The 27,909-nt window shown below is 55.1% G+C and overlaps 1 protein-coding gene across 1 annotated transcript in view; it reads left to right on the plus strand.

The window, feature by feature from the left end:
• The window catches only part of LOC139254474 (FYVE, RhoGEF and PH domain-containing protein 4-like), a gene marked incomplete at its 5' end in the record, with an annotated part of 197,890 nt that overhangs the window by 64,661 nt on the left and 105,320 nt on the right, over positions 1-27,909 (plus strand). The window lies entirely within an intron of this gene.

The following is a 27,909-nucleotide window of genomic DNA, read 5'->3' on the forward strand; positions in this document are numbered from 1 at the left end:
ACACACTCCCCAAACTATAGGGTCCCCGGGACACACTCCCCAAACTATAGGGTCCCCGAGACACACTCCCCAAACTATAGGGTTCCCGGGACACACTCCCCAAACTATAGGGTCCCGGGACACACTCCCCAAACTATCGGGTCCCGAGACACACTCCCCAAACTATAGGGTCCCCGAGACACACTCCCCAAACTATAGCGTCCCCGGGACACACTCCCCAAACTATATGGTCCCCGAGACACACTCCCCAAACTATCGGGTTCCCGGGACACACTCCTCAAACTGTACGGTCTCAGGACACAATTCCCAAATTATAGGGTCCCTGAGACACACTCCCCAAACTATAGGGTCCCGGGACACAATCCCCAAACTATACAGTCCCAGGACACACTCGCCAAACTATAGGGTCCCGGGACACACTCCCCAAACTATAGGGTCCCCGAAACAGACTCCCCAAACTATAGCGTCCTGGGACAGACTCCCCAAACTATAGGGTCCCGGAGACAGACTCCCCAAACTATAGGGTCCCCGGGACAAACATCCCAAACTATAGGGTCCTGGGACACACTCCCCAAACTATAGGGTCCCGGGACACACTTCCCAAACTTTTGGGTCCCGGGATACACTCCCGAATCTATAGTGTCATGGAGACAGACTCCCCAAACTATAGGGTCCCCGAGACACACTCCCCAAACTATAGGGTTCCCGGGACACACTCCCCAAACTATAGGGTCCCGGGACACACTCCCCAAACTATCGGGTCCCGAGACACACTCCCCAAACTATAGGGTCCCCGAGACACACTCCCCAAACTATAGCGTCCCCGGGACACACTCCCCAAACTATATGGTCCCCGAGACACACTCCCCAAACTATCGGGTTCCCGGGACACACTCCTCAAACTGTACGGTCTCAGGACACAATTCCCAAATTATAGGGTCCCTGAGACACACTCCCCAAACTATAGGGTCCCGGGACACAATCCCCAAACTATACAGTCCCAGGACACACTCGCCAAACTATAGGGTCCCGAGACACACTCCCCAAACTATAGGGTCCCCGAAACAGACTCCCCAAACTATAGCGTCCTGGGACAGACTCCCCAAACTATAGGGTCCCGGAGACAGACTCCCCAAACTATAGGGTCCCCGGGACAAACATCCCAAACTATAGGGTCCTGGGACACACTCCCCAAACTATAGGGTCTCAGGACACACTCCCCAAACGATAGGGTCCCCGAGACAGACTCCCCAAACTCTCCGGTCCCCGAGACATACTCCCCAAACTATCGGGTCCTAGACACGCTACTCAAACTATAGGGTCCCCGAGACACACTCCCCAAACTATACGGTCCCAGGACACACTTCCCAAATTATAGGCTCCCTGGGACACACTCCCCAAACTATAGGGTCACGGGACACACTCCCCAAACTATAGGGTCCCGGGCCACACTCCCCAAACTATAGGGTCACGGGACACACTCCCCAAACTATAGGGTCCTGGGACAAACTTCCCAAACTATAGGGTCGCCGAGACACACTCCCCAAACTATAGAGTCCCGAGACACACTCCCCAAACTTTCACATCGCCGAGACACACTCCCCAAACTATAGGGTCCCCGGGACACACTCCCCAAACTATAGGGTCCCCGAGACACACTCCCCAAACTATAGGTTCCCCGTGACACACTCCCCAAACTTTTGGGCCCCCGAGACACATTCCCCAAACTATAGGGTCCCCGGGACACACTCCCCAAACTATAGGGTCCCCGAGACACACTCCCCAAACTATCGGGTTCCCGGGACACACTCCCCAAACTATACGGTCCCAGGACACACTTCCCAAATTATCGGGTCCCTGAGACACACTCCCCAAACTATAGGGTCCTGGGACACACTCCCCAAAATATAGGGTCCCGGGACACACTCCCCAAACTATAGGGTCCCCGAAACAGACTCCCCAAACTATAGGGTCCTGGGACACACTCCCCAAAATATAGGGTCCCGGGACACACTCCCCAAACTATAGGGTCCTGGGACACACTCCCCAAAATATAGGGTCCCGGGACACACTCCCCAAACTATAGGGTCCCCGAAACAGACTCCCCAAACTATAGGGTCCTGGGACACACTCCCCAAAATATAGGGTCCCGGGACACACTCCCCAAACTATAGGGTCCTGAAACAGACTCCCCAAACTATAGGGTCCTGGGACAGACTCCCCAAACTATAGGGTCCGCGAGACAGACTCCCCAAACTATAGGGTCCCCGGGACAAACATCCCAAACTATAGGGTCCTGGGACACACTCCCCAAACTATAGGGTCCCGGGACACACTCCCCAAACTATAGGGTCCCGGGACACACTCCCGAAACGATAGTGTCACGGAGACAGACACCCCAAACTATAGGGTCCCGGGACACACTCCCCAAACTATAGGGTCCCCGAGACACACTCTCCAAAATATAGGGTCCTGGGACACACTCCCCAAACTATAGGGTCCCAGGACACACTCCCCAAACTATAGGATCCCCGAGACACACTCCCCAAACTATAGGCTCCCCGAGACACACTCCCCAAACTATACGGTCCCAGGACGCACTTCCCAAACTATAGGGTCCCCGGGACACACTCCCCAAACTATAGGGTCCCGGGACACATTCTCCAAACTATAGGGTCCTGCGACAGACTCCCCAAACTATAGGCTCCCCGAGACACACTCCCCAAACTATACGGTCCCAGGACACACTTCCCAAACTATAGGGACGCCGAGACACACTTCCCAAACTATAGGGTCCCGGGACACACTCCCCAAACTATAGGATCCCGAGACACACTCTCCAAACTATGGGGTCCATGGGGACACACTCCCGAAACTATAAGGTCCCGGGACACACTCCCCAAACTATACGGTCTCAGGACACAATTCCCAAATTATAGGGTCCCTGAGACACACTCGCCAAACTATAGGGTCCCGAGACACACTCCCCAAAATATAGGGTCCAGCGACACACTCCCCAAACTATAGGGTTCCCGAAACATGCTCCACAAACTATAGGGTCCTGGGACACACTTACCAAATTATCGTGTCCCTGAGACACACTCCCCAAACTATAGGGTCCCGGGACACACTCCCCAAAATATAGGGTCCAGCGACACACTCCCCAAACTATAGGGTCCCCGAAACAGACTCCACAAACTATAGGGTCCTGGGACAGACTCCGCAAACTATAGGGTCCCGGAGACAGACTCCCCAAACTATAGGGTCCCCGGGACAAACATCCCAAACTATAGGGTCCTGGGACACACTCCCCAAACTATAGGGTCCCGGGACACACTCCCCAAACTATAGGGTCCCGGGACACACTCCCGAAACTATAGTGTCACGGAGACAGATTCCCCAAACTATAGGGTCCCGGGACACACTCCCCAAACTATAGGGTACCCGAGACCGACTCCCCAAACTATAGGGTCCCCGAGACAGACTCCCCAAACTAGCGTCGCCGAGACACACTCCTCAAACTATAGGTTCCCCGAGACACACTCCTCAAACTATAGGTTCCCCGAGACACACTCCCCAAACTATAGGATCCCGGGACACACTCCCCAAACTATCGGGTCCCGAGACACACTCCCCAAACTATAGGGTCCCAGGACACATTCCCCAAACTCTCGGGTCCCCGAGACAGACTCCCCAAACTATAGGGTCCCCGAGACACACTCCCCAAACTATAGGGTCCCCGAGACACACTCCCCAAACTTTAGGGTCCTGGGACACACTCCCCAAACTATAGGGTCCCAGGACACATTCCCCAAACTCTCGTGTCCCCGAGACAGACTCCCTGAAACTATAGGGTCCTTGGACACACTCCCCAAACTATAGGGTCCCAGGACACACTCCCCAAACTATAGGGTCCCAGGACACACTCCCCAAACTATCGGGTCCCGGGACACACTCCCCAAACTATAGGGTCCCGGGACACACTCCCCAAACGATAGGGTCCCAGGACACAATCCCCAAACTATCGGGTCCTGGGACACACTCCCCAAACTATAGGGTCCCTGAGACACACTCCCCAAACTATAGGGTCCCGGGACACACTCCCCAAACAATAGGGTCCCCGAGACACACTCCCCAAACTATAGGGTCCCCGAGACACACTCCTCAAACCATCAGGTCCCTGAGACACACTCCCCAAACTATAGGGTCCCCGAGACACACTCCCCAAACTACAGGGTCCCCGAGACACACTCCCCAAACTATAGGGTCCCCGAGACACACTCCCCAAACTATAGGGTCCCCGGGACACATTCCTCAAACTATCGGGTCCATGGAGACACACTCCGCAAACTATAGGGTCCCCGGGACACATTCCCCAAACTATCGGGTCCATGGAGACACACTCCCCAAACTATAGGGTTCCCGGTACACACTCCCCAAACTATACGGTCCCAGGACACACTTCCCAAATTATCGCGTCCCTGAGACACACTCCCCAAACTATAGGGTCCCGGGACACACTCCCCAAAATATAGGGTCCTGGGACAGACTCCCCAAACTATATGGTCCCGAAACAGACTCCCCAAACTATAGGGTCCCCGGGACAAACATCCCAAACTATAGGGTCCTGGGACACACTCCCCAAACTATAGGGTCCCGGGACACACTCCCCAAATTATAGGGTGCCGGGACACACTCCCGAAACTATAGTGTCACGGAGACAGACTCCCCAAACTATAGGGTCCCGGGACACACTCCCCAAACTATAGGGTCCCCGAGACAGACTCGCCAAACTATAGGGTCCCCGAGACACACTGCTCAAACTATAGGGTCCTGGGACACACTCCCCAAAATATAGGGTCCCCGGACACACTCCCCAAACTATAGGGTCCCTGAGACAGACTCCCCAAACTATAGGGTCCCCGAGACACACTCCCCAAACTATAGGGTCCCCGAGACACACTCCTCAAACCATCGGGTCCCTGAGACACACTCCGCAAACTATAGGGTCCCCGAGACAAACTCCTCAAACCATAGGGTCCCCGAGACACACTCCCCAAACTATAGGGTCCCCGAGACACACTCCCCAAACTACAGGATCCCCGAGACACACTCCCCAAACTACAGGATCCCCGAGACACACTCGCCAAACTATAGGGTCCCTGAGACACACTCCCCAAACTATACGGTCCCATGTCACATTCCCCAAACTATAGGCTCCCCGAGACTGACTCCACAAACTATAGGGTCCCAGGACACACTCCCCAAACTATAGGGTCCTGGGACACACTCCACAAACTATATGGTCCCAGGACACACTTCCCAAATTATAGGGTCCCTGAGACACACTCCCCAATCTATAGGGTCCCGGGACACATTCCCCATCTATAGGGTCCCGGGACAACACTCCTCAAAATATTGGGTCCCGGGACACACTGCCCAAACGATAGGGTCCCCGAGACAGACTCCCCAAACTATAGCGTCCCCGAGACACACTACTCAAACTATAGGTTCCCCGAGACACACTCCCCAAACTATAGGGTCCCCGAGACACACTCCCCAAACTTTCGGGTCCTGGGACACAGTCCCCAAACTATAGGGTCCCGGGACACACTCCCCAAATGATAGGGTCACGGAGACAGACTCCCCAAACTATAGGGTCCCGGGACACACTCCCCAAACTATAGGGTCCCGAGACACACTCCCCAAACTATAGGGTCCCGGGACACACTCTCCAAACTATAGGGTCCCCGAGACACACTCCCCAAACTATAGGGTCCTGGGACACAGTCCCCAAACTATAGGGTCCCGGGACACACTCCCCAAATGATAGGGTCACGGAGACAGACTCCCCAAACTATAGGGTCCCGGGACACACTCCCCAAATGATAGGGTCACGGAGACAGACTCCCCAAACTATAGGGTCCCGGGACACACTCCCCAAACTATAGGGTCCCGAGACACACTCCCCAAACTTTAGGGTCCTGGGACACACTCCCCAAACTATAGGGTCCCAGGACACATTCCCCAAACTCTCGTGTCCCCGAGACAGACTCCCGAAACTATAGGGTCCTTGGACACACTCCCCAAACTATAGGGTCCCAGGACACACTCCCCAAACTATAGGGTCCCAGGACACACTCCCCAAACTATCGGGTCCCGGGACACACTCCCCAAACTATAGGGTCCCGGGACACACTCCCCAAACGATAGGGTCCCAGGACACAATCCCCAAACTATCGGGTCCTGGGACACACTCCCCAAACTATAGGGTCCCTGAGACACACTCCCCAAACTATAGGGTCCCGGGACACACTCCCCAAACAATAGGGTCCCCGAGACACACTCCCCAAACTATAGGGTCCCCGAGACACACTCCTCAAACCATCAGGTCCCTGAGACACACTCCCCAAACTATAGGGTCCCCGAGACACACTCCCCAAACTACAGGGTCCCCGAGACACACTCCCCAAACTATAGGGTCCCCGAGACACACTCCCCAAACTATAGGGTCCCCGGGACACATTCCTCAAACTATCGGGTCCATGGAGACACACTCCGCAAACTATAGGGTCCCCGGGACACATTCCCCAAACTATCGGGTCCATGGAGACACACTCCCCAAACTATAGGGTTCCCGGTACACACTCCCCAAACTATACGGTCCCAGGACACACTTCCCAAATTATCGCGTCCCTGAGACACACTCCCCAAACTATAGGGTCCCAGGACACACTCCCCAAACTATAGGGTCCCAGGACACACTCCCCAAACTATCGGGTCCCGGGACACACTCCCCAAACTATAGGGTCCCGGGACACACTCCCCAAACGATAGGGTCCCAGGACACAATCCCCAAACTATCGGGTCCTGGGACACACTCCCCAAACTATAGGGTCCCTGAGACACACTCCCCAAACTATAGGGTCCCGGGACACACTCCCCAAACAATAGGGTCCCCGAGACACACTCCCCAAACTATAGGGTCCCCGAGACACACTCCTCAAACCATCAGGTCCCTGAGACACACTCCCCAAACTATAGGGTCCCCGAGACACACTCCCCAAACTACAGGGTCCCCGAGACACACTCCCCAAACTATAGGGTCCCCGAGACACACTCCCCAAACTATAGGGTCCCCGGGACACATTCCTCAAACTATCGGGTCCATGGAGACACACTCCGCAAACTATAGGGTCCCCGGGACACATTCCCCAAACTATCGGGTCCATGGAGACACACTCCCCAAACTATAGGGTTCCCGGTACACACTCCCCAAACTATACGGTCCCAGGACACACTTCCCAAATTATCGCGTCCCTGAGACACACTCCCCAAACTATAGGGTCCCGGGACACACTCCCCAAAATATAGGGTCCTGGGACAGACTCCCCAAACTATATGGTCCCGAAACAGACTCCCCAAACTATAGGGTCCCCGGGACAAACATCCCAAACTATAGGGTCCCCGGACACACTCCCCAAACTATAGGGTCCCTGAGACAGACTCCCCAAACTATAGGGTCCCCGAGACACGCTCCCCAAACTATAGGGTCCCGGGACACACTCCCCAAATTATAGGGTGCCGGGACACACTCCCGAAACTATAGTGTCACGGAGACAGACTCCCCAAACTATAGGGTCCCGGGACACACTCCCCAAACTATAGGGTCCCCGAGACAGACTCGCCAAACTATAGGGTCCCCGAGACACACTGCTCAAACTATAGGGTCCTGGGACACACTCCCCAAAATATAGCGTCCCCGGACACACTCCCCAAACTATAGGGTCCCTGAGACAGACTCCCCAAACTATAGGGTCCCCGAGACACACTCCCCAAACTATAGGGTCCCCGAGACACACTCCTCAAACCATCGGGTCCCTGAGACACACTCCGCAAACTATAGGGTCCCCGAGACAAACTCCTCAAACCATAGGGTCCCCGAGACACACTCCCCAAACTATAGGGTCCCCGAGACACACTCCCCAAACTACAGGATCCCCGAGACACACTCGCCAAACTATAGGGTCCCCGAGACACACTCCCCAAACTATAGGGTCACCGGGACACATTCCCCAAACTTTCGGGTCCATGGAGACACACTCCCCAAACTATAGGGTTCCCGGTACACACTCCCCAAACTATACGGTCCCAGGACACACTTCCCAAATTATCGCGTCCCTGAGACACACTCCCCAAACTATAGGGTCCCGGGACACACTCCCCAAAATATAGGGTCCTGGGACAGACTCCCCAAACTATATGGTCCCGAAACAGACTCCCCAAACTATAGGGTCCCCGGGACAAACATCCCAAACTATAGGGTCCTGGGACACACTCCCCAAACTATAGGGTCCCGGGACACACTCCCCAAACTATAGGGTGCCGGGACACACTCCCGAAACTATAGTGTCACGGAGACAGACTCCCCAAACTATAGGGTCCCGGGACACACTCCCCAAACTATAGGGTCCCCGAGACAGACTCGCCAAACTATAGGGTCCCCGAGACACACTGCTCAAACTATAGGGTCCTGGGACACACTCCCCAAAATATAGGGTCCCCGGACACACTCCCCAAACTATAGGGTCCCTGAGACAGACTCCCCAAACTATAGGGTCCCCGAGACACACTCCCCAAACTATACGGTCCCATGTCACATTCCCCAAACTATAGGCTCCCCGAGACTGACTCCACAAACTATAGGGTCCCAGGACACACTCCCCAAACTATAGGGTGCTGGGACACACTCCACAAACTATATGGTCCCAGGACACACTTCCCAAATTATAGGGTCCCTGAGACACACTCCCCAATCTATAGGGTCCCGGGACACATTCCCCATCTATAGGGTCCCGGGACACACTCCTCAAAATATTGGGTCCCGGGACACACTGCCCAAACGATAGGGTCCCCGAGACAGACTCCCCAAACTATAGCGTCCCCGAGACACACTACTCAAACTATAGGTTCCCCGAGACACACTCCCCAAACTATAGGGTCCCCGAGACACACTCCCCAAACTTTCGGGTCCTGGGACACAGTCCCCAAACTATAGGGTCCCGGGACACACTCCCCAAATGATAGGGTCACGGAGACAGACTCCCCAAACTATAGGGTCCCGGGACACACTCCCCAAACTATAGGGTCCCGAGACACACTCCCCAAACTATAGGGTCCCGGGACACACTCTCCAAACTATAGGGTCCCGGGACACACTCCCCAAACTATAGGGTCCCCGAGACACACTCCCCAAACTATAGGGTCCCCGAGACACACTCCCCAAACTATAGGGTCCTGGGACACACTCCCCAAACTATAGGGTCCCTGAGACACACTCCGCAAACTATAGGGTCCATTGGGACACACTCCCCAAAATATTGGGTCCCCGGGACACACTCCCCAAACTATAGGGTCCCCGGGACACACTCCCCAAACTATAGGGTCACGGGACACACTCCCCAAACTATAGGGTCCTGGGACAGACTCCCCAAACTATAGGGTCGCCGAGACACACTCCCCAAACTATAGAGTCCCGAGACACACTCCCCAAACTATAGGGTCCCCGAGACACACTCCCAAAACTATTGGGTCCCGGGACACACTCCCCAAACTATTGGGTCCCCGAGACACACTCCTCAAACTATAGGGTCCCCGAGACAGACTCCCCAAACTATAGGGTCCCCGAGACACACTTCCCAAACTATAGGGTCCCCGAGACACACTCCTCAAACCATAGGGTCCCCGAGACACACTCCCCAAACTATAGGGTCCCCGAGACACACTCTCCAAACTACAGGGTCCCCGAGACACACTCCCCAAACTATAGGGTACCCGAGACACACTCCCCAAACTATAGGGTCCCCGGGGCACACTCCCCAAACTATAGTGTCCATGGGGACACACTCCCCAAACTATAGGGTCTCAGGACACACTACCCAAACGATAGGGTCCCCGAGACAGACTCCCCAAACTCTCCGGTCCCCGAGACATACTCCCCAAACTATCGGGTCCTAGACACGCTACTCAAACTATAGAGTCCCCGAGACACACTCCCCAAACTATACGGTCCCAGGACACACTTCCCAAATTATAGGCTCCCTGGGACACACTCCCCAAACTATAGGGTCACGGGACACACTCCCCAAACTATAGGGTCCCGGGACACACTCCCCAAACTATAGGGTCACGGGACACACTCCCCAAACTATAGGGTCCTGGGACAGACTTCCCAAACTATAGGGTCGCCGAGACACACTCCCCAAACTATAGAGTCCCGAGACACACTCCCCAAACTTTCACATCGCCGAGACACACTCCCCAAACTATAGGGTCCCCGGGACACACTCCCCAAACTATAGGGTCCCCGAGACACACTCCCCAAACTATAGGTTCCCCGGGACACACTCCCCAAATTTTTGGGCCCCCGAGACACATTCCCCAAACTATAGGGTCCCCGGGACACACTCCCCAAACTATAGGGTCCCCGAGACACACTCCCCAAACTATCGGGTTCCCGGGACACACTCCCCAAACTATACGGTCCCAGGACACACTTCCCAAATTATCGGGTCCCTGAGACACACTCCCCAAACTATAGGGTCCTGGGACACACTCCCCAAAATATAGGGTCCCGGGACACACTCCCCAAACTATAGGGTCCTGGGACACACTCCCCAAAATATAGGGTCCCGGGACACACTCCCCAAACTATAGGGTCCCCGAAACAGACTCCCCAAACTATAGGGTCCTGGGACACACTCCCCAAAATATAGGGTCCCGGGACACACTCCCCAAACTATAGGGTCCCCGAAACAGACTCCCCAAACTATAGGGTCCTGGGACAGACTCCCCAAACTATAGGGTCCGCGAGACAGACTCCCCAAACTATAGGGTCCCCGGGACAAACATCCCAAACTATAGGGTCCTGGGACACACTCCCCAAACTATAGGGTCCCGGGACACACTCCCCAAACTATAGGGTCCCGGGACACACTCCCGAAACGATAGTGTCACGGAGACAGACACCCCAAACTATAGGGTCCCGGGACACACTCCCCAAACTATAGGCTCCCCGGGACACACTCTCCAAACTATAGGGTCCTGGGACACACTCCCCAAACTATAGGGTCCCAGGACACACTCCCCAAACTATAGGATCCCCGAGACACACTCCCCAAACTATAGGCTCCCCGAGACACACTCCCCAAACTATACGGTCCCAGGACGCACTTCCCAAACTATAGGGTCCCCGGGACACACTCCCCAAACTATAGGGTCCCGGGACACATTCTCCAAACTATAGGGTCCTGCGACAGACTCCCCAAAGTATAGGCTCCCCGAGACACACTCCCCAAACTATACGGTCCCAGGACACACTTCCCAAACTATAGGGACGCCGAGACACACTTCCCAAACTATAGGGTCCCGGGACACACTCCCCAAACTATAGGGTCCCGAGACACACTCTCCAAACTATGGGGTCCATGGGGACACACTCCCGAAACTATAAGGTCCCGGGACACACTCCCCAAACTATACGGTCTCAGGACACAATTCCCAAATTATAGGGTCCCTGAGACACACTCGCCAAACTATAGGGTCCCGAGACACACTCCCCAAAATATAGGGTCCAGCGACACACTCCCCAAACTATAGGGTTTCCGAAACAGACTCCACAAACTATAGGGTCCTGGGACACACTTACCAAATTATCGTGTCCCTGAGACACACTCCCCAAACTATAGGGTCCCGGGACACACTCCCCAAAATATAGGGTCCAGCGACACACTCCCCAAACTATAGGGTCCCGGGACACACTCCCCAAACTATAGGGTCCCGGGACACACTCCCGAAACTATAGTGTCACGGAGACAGACTCCCCAAACTATAGGGTCCCGGGACACACTCCCCAAACTATAGGGTACCCGAGACTCCCCAAACTATAGGGTCCCCGAGACAGACTCCCCAAACTAGCGTCGCCGAGACACACTCCTCAAACTATAGGTTCCCCGAGACACACTCCTCAAACTATAGGTTCCCCGAGACACACTCCCCAAACTATAGGGTCCCGGGACACACTCCCCAAACTATCGGGTCCCGAGACACACTCCCCAAACTATAGGGTCCCAGGACACATTCCCCAAACTCTCGGGTCCCCGAGACAGACTCCCCAAACTATAGGGTCCCCGAGACACACTCCCCAAACTATAGGGTCCCCGAGACACACTCCCCAAACTTTAGGGTCCTGGGACACACTCCCCAAACTATAGGGTCCCAGGACACATTCCCCAAACTCTCGTGTCCCCGAGACAGACTCCCCAAACTATAGGGTCCTTGGACACACTCCCCAAACTATAGGGTCCCAGGACACACTCCCCAAACTATAGGGTCCCAGGACACACTCCCCAAACTATAGGGTCCCCGAAACAGACTCCCCAAACTATAGGGTCCTGGGACAGACTACCAAAACTATAGGGTCCCCGAGACACACTCCCCAAACTATAGCGTCCCCGGGACACACTCCCCAAACTATAGGGTCCCCGAGACACACTCCCCAAACTATAGGGTTCCCGGGACACACTCCTCAAACTGTTCGGTCTCAGGACACAATTCCCAAATTATAGGGTCCCTGAGACACACTCCCCAAACTATAGGGTCCCGGGACACAATCCCCAAACTATACAGTCCCAGGACACACTCGCCAAACTATAGGGTCCCGAGACACACTCCCCAAACTATAGGGTCCCCGAAACAGACTCCCCAAACTATAGCGTCCCGGAGACAGACTCCCCAAACTATAGGGTCCCGGAGACAGACTCCCCAAACTATAGGGTCCCCGGGACAAACATCCCAAACTATAGGGTCCTGGGACACACTCCCCAAACAAAAGGGTCCCGGGACACACTTCCCAAACTTTTGGGTCCCGGGATACACTCCCGAAACTATAGGGTCCCAGGACACATTCCCCAAACACTCGCGTCCCCGAGACAGACTCCCCAAACTATAGGGTCCCCGAGACACCCTCCCCAAACTATAGGGTCCCCGGGACACAATCCCCAAACTGTAGGATCCCCGAGACACACTCCCCAAACTATAGGGTCCCCGAAACAGACTCCCCAAACTATAGCGTCCTGGGACAGACTCCCCAAACTATAGGGTCCCGGAGACAGACTCCCCAAACTATAGGGTCCCCGGGACAAACATCCCAAACTATAGGGTCCTGGGACACACTCCCCAAACTATAGGGTCCCGGGACACACTCCCCAAACTATCGGGTCCCGAGACACACTCCCCAAACTATAGGGTCCCAGGACACATTCCCCAAACTCTCGCGTCCCCGAGACAGACTCCCCAAACTATAGGGTCCCCGAGACACCCTCCCCAAACTATAGGGTCCCCGGGACACAATCCCCAAACTGTAGGATCCCCGAGACACACTCCCCAAACTATAGGGTCCGAGGGACACACTCCCCAAACTTTTGGGTCCCCGAGACACACTCCCCAAACTATAAGGTCCCCGGGACACACTCCCCAAACTATAGGGTCCCCGAGACACACTCCCCAAACTATAGGGTTCCCGGGACACACTCCCCAAACTATACGGTCCCAGGACACACTCCCCAAACTATAGGGTCCCCGAAACAGACTCCCCAAACTATAGGGTCCTGGGACAGACTACCCAAACTATAGGGTGCCGGAGACAGACTCCCCAAACTATAGGGTCCCCGGGACAAACATCCCAAACTATAGGGTCCTGGGACACACTCCCCAAACTATAGGGTCCCGGGACACACTCCCCAAACTATAGGGTCCCGGGACACACTCCCGAAACGATAGTGTCACGGAGACAGACACCCCAAACTATAGGGTCCCGGGACACACTCCCCAAACTATAGGGTCCCCGGGACACACTCTCCAAACTATAGGGTCCTGGTACACACGCCCCAAACTATAGGGTCCCAGGACACACTCCCCAAACTATAGGATCCCCGAGACACACTCCCCAAACTATAGGCTCCCCGAGACACACTCCCCAAACTATACGGTCCCAGGACACACTTCCCAAACTATAGGGTCCCCGGGACACACTCCCCAAACTATAGGGTCCCCGAGACACACTCCCCAAACTATAGGGTTCCCGGGACACACTCTTCAAACTGTACGGTCTCAGGACACAATTCTCAAATTATAGGGTCCCTGAGACACACTCCCCAAACTATAGGGTCCCGGGACACAATCCCCAAACTATACAGTCCCAGGACACACTCGCCAAACTATAGGGTCCCGAGACACACTCCCCAAACTATAGGGTCCCCGAAACAGACTCCCCAAACTATAGCGTCCTGGGACAGACTCCCCAAACTATAGGGTCCCGGAAACAGACTCCCGAAACTATAGGGTCCCCGGGACAAACATCCCAAACTATAGGGTCCTGGGACACACTCCCCAAACTATCGGGTCCCGGGACACACTTCCCAAACTTTTGGGTCCCGGGATACACTCCCGAAACTATAGTGTCATGGAGACAGACTCCCCAAACTATAGGGTCCCCGAGACACACTCCCCAAACTATAGGGTCCCCGGGACACACTCCCCAAACTATAGGGTCCCCGAGACACACTCCCCAAACTATAGGGTTCCCGGGACACACTCCCCAAACTATAGGGTCCCGGGACACACTCCCCAAACTATCGGGTCCCGAGACACACTCCCCAAACTATAGGGTCCCCGAGACACACTCCCCAAACTATAGCGTCCCCGGGACACACTCCCCAAACTATATGGTCCCCGAGACACACTCCCCAAACTATCGGGTTCCCGGGACACACTCCTCAAACTGTACGGTCTCAGGACACAATTCCCAAATTATAGGGTCCCTGAGACACACTCCCCAAACTATAGGGTCCCGGGACACAATCCCCAAACTATACAGTCCCAGGACACACTCGCCAAACTATAGGGTCCCGGGACACACTCCCCAAACTATAGGGTCCCCGAAACAGACTCCCCAAACTATAGCGTCCTGGGACAGACTCCCCAAACTATAGGGTCCCGGAGACAGACTCCCCAAACTATAGGGTCCCCGGGACAAACATCCCAAACTATAGGGCCCTGGGACACACTCCCCAAACTATAGGGTCCCGGGACACACTTCCCAAACTTTTGGGTCCCGGGATACACTCCCGAAACTATAGTGTCATGGAGACAGACTCCCCAAACTATAGGGTCCCCGAGACACACTCCCCAAACTATAGGGTTCCCGGGACACACTCCCCAAACTATAGGGTCCCGGGACACACTCCCCAAACTATCGGGTCCCGAGACACACTCCCCAAACTATAGGGTCCCCGAGACACACTCCCCAAACTATAGCGTCCCCGGGACACACTCCCCAAACTATATGGTCCCCGAGACACACTCCCCAAACTATCGGGTTCCCGGGACACACTCCTCAAACTGTACGGTCTCAGGACACAATTCCCAAATTATAGGGTCCCTGAGACACACTCCCCAAACTATAGGGTCCCGGGACACAATCCCCAAACTATACAGTCCCAGGACACACTCGCCAAACTATAGGGTCCCGAGACACACTCCCCAAACTATAGGGTCCCCGAAACAGACTCCCCAAACTATAGCGTCCTGGGACAGACTCCCCAAACTATAGGGTCCCGGAGACAGACTCCCCAAACTATAGGGTCCCCGGGACAAACATCCCAAACTATAGGGTCCTGGGACACACTCCCCAAACTATAGGGTCTCAGGACACACTCCCCAAACGATAGGGTCCCCGAGACAGACTCCCCAAACTCTCCGGTCCCCGAGACATACTCCCCAAACTATCGGGTCCTAGACACGCTACTCAAACTATAGGGTCCCCGAGACACACTCCCCAAACTATACGGTCCCAGGACACACTTCCCAAATTATAGGCTCCCTGGGACACACTCCCCAAACTATAGGGTCGCCGAGACACACTCCCCAAACTATAGAGTCCCGAGACACACTCCCCAAACTTTCACATCGCCGAGACACACTCCCCAAACTATAGGGTCCCCGGGACACACTCCCCAAACTATAGGGTCCCCGAGACACACTCCCCAAACTATAGGTTCCCCGGGACACACTCCCCAAACTTTTGGGCCCCCGAGACACATTCCCCAAACTATAGGGTCCCCGGGACACACTCCCCAAACTATAGGGTCCCCGAGACACACTCCCCAAACTATCGGGTTCCCGGGACACACTCCCCAAACTATACGGTCCCAGGACACACTTCCCAAATTATCGGGTCCCTGAGACACACTCCCCAAACTATAGGGTCCTGGGACACACTCCCCAAAATATAGGGTCCCGGGACACACTCCCCAAACTATAGGGTCCCCGAAACAGACTCCCCAAACTATAGGGTCCTGGGACACACTCCCCAAAATATAGGGTCCCGGGACACACTCCCCAAACTATAGGGTCCTGGGACACACTCCCCAAAATATAGGGTCCCGGGACACACTCCCCAAACTATAGGGTCCCCGAAACAGACTCCCCAAACTATAGGGTCCTGGGACACACTCCCCAAAATATAGGGTCCCGGGACACACTCCCCAAACTATAGGGTCCTGAAACAGACTCCCCAAACTATAGGGTCCTGGGACAGACTCCCCAAACTATAGGGTCCGCGAGACAGACTCCCCAAACTATAGGGTCCCCGGGACAAACATCCCAAACTATAGGGTCCTGGGACACACTCCCCAAACTATAGGGTCCCGGGACACACTCCCCAAACTATAGGGTCCCGGGACACACTCCCGAAACGATAGTGTCACGGAGACAGACACCCCAAACTATAGGGTCCCGGGACACACTCCCCAAACTATAGGGTCCCCGAGACACACTCTCCAAAATATAGGGTCCTGGGACACACTCCCCAAACTATAGGGTCCCAGGACACACTCCCCAAACTATAGGATCCCCGAGACACACTCCCCAAACTATAGGCTCCCCGAGACACACTCCCCAAACTATACGGTCCCAGGACGCACTTCCCAAACTATAGGGTCCCCGGGACACACTCCCCAAACTATAGGGTCCCGGGACACATTCTCCAAACTATAGGGTCCTGCGACAGACTCCCCAAACTATAGGCTCCCCGAGACACACTCCCCAAACTATACGGTCCCAGGACACACTTCCCAAACTATAGGGACGCCGAGACACACTTCCCAAACTATAGGGTCCCGGGACACACTCCCCAAACTATAGGGTCCCGAGACACACTCTCCAAACTATGGGGTCCATGGGGACACACTCCCGAAACTATAAGGTCCCGGGACACACTCCCCAAACTATACGGTCTCAGGACACAATTCCCAAATTATAGGGTCCCTGAGACACACTCGCCAAACTATAGGGTCCCGAGACACACTCCCCAAAATATAGGGTCCAGCGACACACTCCCCAAACTATAGGGTTCCCGAAACAGACTCCACAAACTATAGGGTCCTGGGACACACTTACCAAATTATCGTGTCCCTGAGACACACTCCCCAAACTATAGGGTCCCGGGACACACTCCCCAAAATATAGGGTCCAGCGACACACTCCCCAAACTATAGGGTCCCCGAAACAGACTCCACAAACTATAGGGTCCTGGGACAGACTCCGCAAACTATAGGGTCCCGGAGACAGACTCCCCAAACTATAGGGTCCCCGGGACAAACATCCCAAACTATAGGGTCCTGGGACACACTCCCCAAACTATAGGGTCCCGGGACACACTCCCCAAACTATAGGGTCCCGGGACACACTCCCGAAACTATAGTGTCACGGAGACAGACTCCCCAAACTATAGGGTCCCGGGACACACTCCCCAAACTATAGGGTACCCGAGACTCCCCAAACTATAGGGTCCCCGAGACAGACTCCCCAAACTAGCGTCGCCGAGACACACTCCTCAAACTATAGGTTCCCCGAGACACACTCCTCAAACTATAGGTTCCCCGAGACACACTCCCCAAACTATAGGGTCCCGGGACACACTCCCCAAACTATCGGGTCCCGAGACACACTCCCCAAACTATAGGGTCCCAGGACACATTCCCCAAACTCTCGGGTCCCCGAGACAGACTCCCCAAACTATAGGGTCCCCGAGACACACTCCCCAAACTATAGGGTCCCCGAGACACACTCCCCAAACTTTAGGGTCCTGGGACACACTCCCCAAACTATAGGGTCCCAGGACACATTCCCCAAACTCTCGTGTCCCCGAGACAGACTCCCCAAACTATAGGGTCCTTGGACACACTCCCCAAACTATAGGGTCCGAGGACACACTCCCCAAACTATAGGGTCCCAGGACACACTCCCCAAACTATAGGGTCCCCGAAACAGACTCCCCAAACTATAGGGTCCTGGGACAGACTACCCAAACTATAGGGTCCCCGAGACACACTCCCCAAACTATAGCGTCCCCGGGACACACTCCCCAAACTATAGGGTCCCCGAGACACACTCCCCAAACTATAGGGTTCCCGGGACACACTCCTCAAACTGTTCGGTCTCAGGACACAATTCCCAAATTATAGGGTCCCTGAGACACACTCCCCAAACTATAGGGTCCCGGGACACAATCCCCAAACTATACAGTCCCAGGACACACTCGCCAAACTATAGGGTCCCGAGACACACTCCCCAAACTATAGGGTCCCCGAAACAGACTCCCCAAACTATAGCGTCCTGGGACAGACTCCCCAAACTATAGGGTCCCGGAGACAGACTCCCCAAACTATAGGGTCCCCGGGACAAACATCCCAAACTATAGGGTCCTGGGACACACTCCCCAAACTATAGGGTCCCGGGACATACTTCCCAAACTTTTGGGTCCCGGGATACACTCCCGAAACTATAGGGTCCCAGGACACATTCCCCAAACACTCGCGTCCCCGAGACAGACTTCCCAAACTATAGGGTCCCCGAGACACCCTCCCCAAACTATAGGGTCCCCGGGACACAATCCCCAAACTGTAGGATCCCCGAGACACACTCCCCAAACTATAGGGTCCCCGAAACAGACTCCCCAAACTATAGCGTCCTGGGACAGACTCCCCAAACTATAGGGTCCCGGAGACAGACTCCCCAAACTATAGGGTCCCCGGGACAAACATCCCAAACTATAGGGTCCTGGGACACACTCCCCAAACTATAGGGTCCCGGGACACACTCCCCAAACTATCGGGTCCCGAGACACACTCCCCAAACTATAGGGTCCCAGGACACATTCCCCAAACTCTCGCGTCCCCGAGACAGACTCCCCAAACTATAGGGTCCCCGAGACACCCTCCCCAAACTATAGGGTCCCCGGGACACAATCCCCAAACTGTAGGATCCCCGAGACACACTCCCCAAACTATAGGGTCCGAGGGACACACTCCCCAAACTTTTGGGTCCCCGAGACACACTCCCCAAACTATAAGGTCCCCGGGACACACTCCCCAAACTATAGGGTCCCCGAGACACACTCCCCAAACTATAGGGTTCCCGGGACACACTCCCCAAACTATACGGTCCCAGGACACACTCCCCAAACTATAGGGTCCCCGAAACAGACTCCCCAAACTATAGGGTCCTGGGACAGACTACCCAAACTATAGGGTGCCGGAGACAGACTCCCCAAACTATAGGGTCCCCGGGACAAACATCCCAAACTATAGGGTCCTGGGACACACTCCCCAAACTATAGGGTCCCGGGACACACTCCCCAAACTATAGGGTCCCGGGACATACTCCCGAAACGATAGTGTCACGGAGACAGACACCCCAAACTATAGGGTCCCGGGACACACTCCCCAAACTATAGGGTCCCCGGGACACACTCTCCAAACTATAGGGTCCTGGTACACACGCCCCAAACTATAGGGTCCCAGGACACACTCCCCAAACTATAGGATCCCCGAGACACACTCCCCAAACTATAGGCTCCCCGAGACACACTCCCCAAACTATACGGTCCCAGGACACACTTCCCAAACTATAGGGTCCCCGGGACACACTCCCCAAACTATAGGGTCCCCGAGACACACTCCCCAAACTATAGGGTTCCCGGGACACACTCTTCAAACTGTACGGTCTCAGGACACAATTCTCAAATTATAGGGTCCCTGAGACACACTCCCCAAACGAGAGGGTCCCGGGACACAATCCCCAAACTATACAGTCCCAGGACTCACTCGCCAAACTATAGGGTCCCGAGACACACTCCCCAAACTATAGGGTCCCCGAAACAGACTCCCCAAACTATAGCGTCCTGGGACAGACTCCCCAAACTATAGGGTCCCGGAAACAGACTCCCGAAAGTATAGGGTCCCCGGGACAAACATCCCAAACTATAGGGTCCTGGGACACACTCCCCAAACTATCGGGTCCCGGGACACACTTCCCAAACTTTTGGGTCCCGGGATACACTCCCGAAACTATAGTGTCATGGAGACGGACTCCCCAAACTATAGGGTCCCCGAGACACACTCCCCAAACTATAGGGTCCCCGGGACACACTCCCCAAACTATAGGGTCCCCGAGACACACTCCCCAAACTATAGGGTTCCCGGGACACACTCCCCAAACTATAGGGTCCCGGGACACACTCCCCAAACTATCGGGTCCCGAGACACACTCCCCAAACTATAGGGTCCCCGAGACACACTCCCCAAACTATAGCGTCCCCGGGACACACTCCCCAAACTATATGGTCCCCGAGACACACTCCCCAAACTATCGGGTTCCCGGGACACACTCCTCAAACTGTACGGTCTCAGGACACAATTCCCAAATTATAGGGTCCCTGAGACACACTCCCCAAACTATAGGGTCCCGGGACACAATCCCCAAACTATACAGTCCCAGGACACACTCGCCAAACTATAGGGTCCCGAGACACACTCCCCAAACTATAGGGTCCCCGAAACAGACTCCCCAAACTATAGCGTCCTGGGACAGACTCCCCAAACTATAGGGTCCCGGAGACAGACTCCCCAAACTATAGGGTCCCCGGGACAAACATCCCAAACTATAGGGTCCTGGGACACACTCCCCAAACTATAGGGTCCCGGGACACACTTCCCAAACTTTTGGGTCCCGGGATACACTCCCGAAACTATAGTGTCATGGAGACAGACTCCCCAAACTATAGGGTCCCCGAGACACACTCCCCAAACTATAGGGTTCCCGGGACACACTCACCAAACTATAGGGTCCCGGGACACACTCCCCAAACTATCGGGTCCCGAGACACACTCCCCAAACTATAGGGTCCCAGGACACATTCCCCAAACTCTCGCGTCCCCGAGACAGACTCCCCAAACTATAGGGTCCCCGAGACACCCTCCCCAAACTATAGGGTCCCCGGGACACAATCCCCAAACTGTAGGGTCCCTGAGACACACTTCCCAAACTATAGGGTCCGAGGGACACACTCCCCAAACTTTTGGGTCCCCGAGACACACTCCCCAAACTATAAGGTCCCCGGGACACACTCCCCAAACTATAGGGTCCCCGAGACACCCTCCCCAAACTATAGGGTCCCCGGGACACAATCCCCAAACTGTAGGATCCCCGAGACACACTCCCCAAACTATAGGGTCCGAGGGACACACTCCCCAAACCTTTGGGTCCCCGAGACACACTCCCCAAACTATAAGGTCCCCGGGACACACTCCCCAAACTATAGGGTCCCCGAGACACACTCCCCAAACTATAGGGTTCCCGGGACACACTCCCCAAACTATACTGTCCCAGGACACACTCCCCAAACTATAGGGTCCCCGAAACAGACTCCCCAAACTATAGGGTCCTGGGACAGACTACCCAAACTATAGGGTGCCGGAGACAGACTCCCCAAACTATAGGGTCCCCGGGACAAACATCCCAAACTATAGGGTCCTGGGACACACTCCCCAAACTATAGGGTCCCGGGACACACTCCCCAAACTATAGGGTCCCGGGACACACTCCCGAAACGATAGTGTCACGGAGACAGACACCCCAAACTATAGGGTCCCGGGACACACTCCCCAAACTATAGGGTCCCCGGGACACACTCTCCAAACTATAGGGTCCTGGGACACACGCCCCAAACTATAGGGTCCCAGGACACACTCCCCAAACTATAGGATCCCCGAGACACACTCCCCAAACTATAGGCTCCCCGAGACACACTCCCCAAACTATACGGTCCCAGGACACACTTCCCAAACTATAGGGTCCCCGGGACACACTCCCCAAACTATAGGGTCCCCGAGACACACTCCCCAAACTATAGGGTTCCCGGGACACACTCCTCAAACTGTACGGTCTCAGGACACAATTCCCAAATTATAGGGTCCCTGAGACACACTCCCCAAACTATAGGGTCCCGGGACACAATCCCCAAACTATACAGTCCCAGGACACACTCGCCAAACTATAGGGTCCCGAGACACACTCCCCAAACTATAGGGTCCCCGAAACAGACTCCCCAAACTATAGCGTCCTGGGACAGACTCCCCAAACTATAGGGTCCCCGGGACAAACATCCCAAACTATAGGGTCCTGGGACACACTCCCCAAACTATCGGGTCCCGGGACACACTTCCCAAACTTTTGGGTCCCGGGATACACTCCCGAAACTATAGTGTCATGGAGACAGACTCCCCAAACTATAGGGTCCCCGAGACACACTCCCCAAACTATAGGGTCCCCGGGACACACTCCCCAAACTATAGGGTCCCCGAGACACACTCCCCAAACTATAGGGTCCCCGGGACACACTCCCCAAACTATAGGGTCCCCGAGACACACTCCCCAAACTATAGGGTCCCCGAGACACACTCCCCAAACTATAGCGTCCCCGGGACACACTCCCCAAACTATACGGTCCCCGAGACACACTCCCCAAACTATAGGGTTCCCGGGACACACTCCTCAAACTGTACGGTCTCAGGACACAATTCCCAAATTATAGGGTCCCTGAGACACACTCCCCAAACTATATGGTCCCGGGACACAATCCCCAAACTATACAGTCCCAGGACACACTCGCCAAACTATAGGGTCCCGAGACACACTCCCCAAACTATAGGGTCCCCGAAACAGACTCCCCAAACTATAGCGTCCTGGGACAGACTCCCCAAACTATAGGGTCCCGGAGACAGACTCCCCAAACTATAGGGTCCCCGGGACAAACATCCCAAACTATAGGGTCCTGGGACACACTCCCCAAACTATAGGGTCCCGGGACACACTTCCCAAACTTTTGGGTCCCGGGATACACTCCCGAAACTATAGTGTCATGGAGACAGACTCCCCAAACTATAGGGTCCCCGAGACACTCTCCCCAAACTATAGGGTTCCCGGGACACACTCCCCAAACTATAGGGTCCCGGGACACACTCCCCAAACTATCGGGTCCCGAGACACACTCCCCAAACTATAGGGTCCCAGGACACATTCCCCAAACTCTCGCGTCCCCGAGACAGACTCCCCAAACTATAGGGTCCCCGAGACACACTCCCCAAACTATAGGGTCCCCGGGACACAATCCCCAAACTGTCGGGTCCCTGAGACACACTTCCCAAACTATAGGGTCCGAGGGACACACTCCCCAAACTTTTGGGTCCCCGAGACACACTCCCCAAACTATGAGGTCCCCGGGACACACTCCCCAAACTATAGGGTCCCCGAGACACACTCCCCAAACAAGAGGGTTCCCGGGACACACTCCCCAAACTATACGGTCCCAGGACACACTCCCCAAACTATAGGGTCCCCGAAACAGACTCCCCAAACTATAGGGTCCTGGGACAGACTACCCAAACTATAGGGTCCCGGAGACAGACTCCCCAAACTATAGGGTCCCCGGGACAAACATCCCAAACTATAGGGTCCTGGGACACACTCCCCAAACTATAGGGTGCCGGGACACACTCCCCAAACTATAGGGTCCCGGGACACACTCCCGAAACTATAGTGTCACGGAGACAGACTCCCCAAACTATAGGGTCCCGGGACACACTCCCCAAACTATAGGGTCCCCGAGACAGACTCCCCAAACTATAGGGTCCCCGAGACACACTTCCCAAATTATAGGGTCCCTGAGACACACTCCCCAATCTATAGGGTCCCGGGACACACTCCTCAAAATATTGGGTCCCGGGACACACTGCCCAAACTATAGGGTCCCCGAGATAGACTCCCCAAACTATAGCGTTCCCGAGACACACTCCTCAAACTATAGGTTCCCCGAGACACACTCCTCAAACTATAGGTTTCCCGAGACACATTCCCCAACTATAGGGTCCCGGGACACACTCCCCAAACTATCGGGTCCCGAGACACACTCCCCAAACTATAAGGTCCCGGGACACACTCCCCAAACTATCGGGTCCCGAGACACACTCCCGAAACTATAGGGTCCCAGGACACATTCCCCAAACTCTCGGGTCCCCGAGACAGACTCCCCAAACTATAGGGTCCCCGAGACACCCTCCCCAAACTATAGGGTCCCGGGACACACTCCCCAAATTATAGGGTCCTGGGACACAGTCCCCAAACTATAGGGTCCCGGGACACACTCCCCAAATGATAGGGTCACGGAGACAGACTCCCCAAACTATAGGGTCCCGGGACACACTCCCCAAACTATAGGGTCCCGAGACACACTCCCCAAACTATAGGGTCCCGGGACACACTCCCCAAACTATAGGGTCCCGGGACACACTCCCCAAACTATAGGGTCCCCGAGACACACTCCCCAAACTATAGGGTCCCCGAGACACACTCCCCAAACTATAGGGTCCTGGGACACACTCCCCAAACTATAGGGTCCCTGAGACACACTCCGCAAACTATAGGGCCATTGGGACACACTCCCCAAAATATTGGGTTCCCGGGACACACTCCCCAAACTATAGGGTCCCCGGGACACACTCCCCAAACTATAGGATCACGGGACACACTCCCCAAACTATAGGGTCCTGGGACAGACTCCCCAAACTATAGGGTCGCCGAGACACACTCCCCAAACTATAGAGTCCCGAGACACACTCCCCAAACTATAGGGACCCCGAGACACACTCCCAAAACTATTGGGTCCCGGGACACACTCCCCAAACTATTGGGTCCCTGAGACACACTCCTCAAACTCTAGGGTCCCCGAGACAGACTCCCCAAACTATAGGGTCCCCGAGACACACTTCCCAAACTATAGGGTCCCCGAGACACACTCCTCAAACCATAGGGTCCCCGAGACACACTCTCCAAACTATAGGGTCCCCGAGACACACTATCCAAACTACAGGGTCCCCGAGACACACTCCCCAAACTATAGGGTACCCGAGACACACTCCCCAAACTATAGGGTCCCCGGGGCACACTCCCCAAACTATAGTGTCCATGGGGACACACTCCCCAAACTATAGGGTCTCAGGACACACTCCCCAAACGATAGGGTCCCCGAGACAGACTCCCCAAACTCTCCGGTTCCCGAGACATACTCCCCAAACTATCGGGTCCTAGACACGCTACTCAAACTATAGGGTCCCCGAGACACACTCCCCAAACTATACGGTCCCAGGACACACTTCCCAAATTATAGGCTCCCTGGGACACACTCCCCAAACTATAGGGTCACGGGACACACTCCCCTAACTATAGGGTCCCGGGACACACTCCCCAAACTATAGGGTCACGGGACACACTCCCCAAACTATAGGGTCCTGGGACAGACTTCCCAAACTATAGGGTCGCCGAGACACACTCCCCAAACTATAGAGTCCCGAGACACACTCCCCAAACTTTCACATCGCCGAGACACACTCCCCAAACTATAGGGTCCCCGGGACACACTCCCCAAACTATAGGGTCCCCGAGACACACTCCCCAAACTATAGGTTCCCCGGGACACACTCCCCAAACTTTTGGGCCCCCGAGACACATTCCCCAAACTATAGGGTCCCCGGGACACACTCCCCAAACTATAGGGCCCCCGAGACACATTCCCCAAACTATCGGGTTCCCGGGACACACTCCCCAAACTATACGGTCCCAGGACACACTTCCCAAATTATCGGGTCCCTGAGACACACTCCCCAAAATATAGGGTCCCGGGACACACTCCCCAAACTATAGGGTCCCCGAAACAGACTCCCCAAACTATAGGGTCCTGGGACACACTCCCCAAAATATCGGGTCCCGGGACACACTCCCCAAACTACAGGGTCCTGGGACACACTCCCCAAAATATAGGGTCCCGGGACACACTCCCCAAACTATAGGGTCCCCGAAACAGACTCCCCAAACTATAGGGTCCTGGGACACACTCCCCAAAATATAGGGTCCCGGGACACACTCCCCAAACTATAGCGTCCCCGAAACAGACTCCCCAAACTATAGGGTCCTGGGACAGACTCCCCAAACTATAGGGTCCGCGAGACAGACTCCCCAAACTATAGGGTCCCCGGGACAAACATCCCAAACTATAGGGTCCTGGGACACACTCCCCAAACTATAGGGTCCCGGGACACACTCCCCAAACTATAGGGTGCCGGGACACACTCCCGAAACTATAGTGTCACGGAGACAGACTCCCCAAACTATAGGGTCCCGGGACACACTCCCCAAACTATAGGGTCCCAGGACACACTCCCCAAACTATAGGGTCCCGGGACACACTCCCCAAACTATAGGGTCCCCGGGACACACTCTCCAAACTATAGGGTCCTGGGACACACTCCCCAAACTATAGGGTCCCAGGACACACTCCCCAAACTATAGGATCCCCGAGACACACTCCCCAAACTATAGGCTCCCCGAGACACACTCCCCAAACTATACGGTCCCAGGACACACTTCCCAAACTATAGGGTCCCCGGGACACACTCCCCAAACTATAGGGTCCCGGGACACATTCTCCAAACTATAGGGTCCTGCGACAGACTCCCCAAACTATAGGGACGCCGAGACACACTTCCCAAACTATAGGGTCCCGGGACACACTCCCCAAACTATAGGGTCCCGAGACACACTCTCCAAACTATGGGGTCCATGGGGACACACTCCCGATACTATAAGGTCCCGGGACACACTCCCCAAACTATACGGTCTCAGGACACAATTCCCAAATTATAGGGTCCCTGAGACACACTCGCCAAACTATAGGGTCCCGAGACACACTCCCCAAAATATAGGGTCCAGCGACACACTCCCCAAACTATAGGGTCCCCGAAACAGACTCCACAAACTATAGGGTCCTGGGACACACTTACCAAATTATCGTGTCCCTGAGACACACTCCCCAAACTATAGGGTCCCGGGACACACTCCCCAAAATATAGGGTCCAGCGACACACTCCCCAAACCTAAGGTCCCCGAAACAGACTCCACAAACTATAGGGTCCTGGGACAGACTCCGCAAACTATAGGGTCCCGGAGACAGACTCCCCAAACTATAGGGTCCCCGGGACAAACATCCCAAACTATAGGGTCCTGGGACACACTCCCCAAACTATAGGGTCCCGGGACACACTCCCCAAACTATAGGGTCCCGGGACACACTCTCGAAACTATAGTGTCACGGAGACAGACTCCCCAAACTATAGGGTCCCGGGACACACTCCCCAAACTATAGGGTACCCGAGACCGACTCCCCAAACTATAGGGTCCCCGAGACACACTCCTCAAACTATAGGGTCCCGGCACACACTCCCCAAACTATAGGGTCCCCGAGACAGACTCCCCAAACTATAGGGTCCCCGAGACACACTCCCCAAACTATACGGTCCCGGGACACACTCCCCAAACTATAGGTTCCCCGAGACTGACTCCCCAAACTATAGGGTCCCAGGACACACTCCCCAAAGATAGGGTCCTGGGACACACTCC

The sequence above is a fragment of the Pristiophorus japonicus genome, unplaced genomic scaffold (assembly GCF_044704955.1).
Source record: "Pristiophorus japonicus isolate sPriJap1 unplaced genomic scaffold, sPriJap1.hap1 HAP1_SCAFFOLD_547, whole genome shotgun sequence".
NCBI classification, from domain to species: domain Eukaryota; kingdom Metazoa; phylum Chordata; class Chondrichthyes; family Pristiophoridae; genus Pristiophorus; species Pristiophorus japonicus.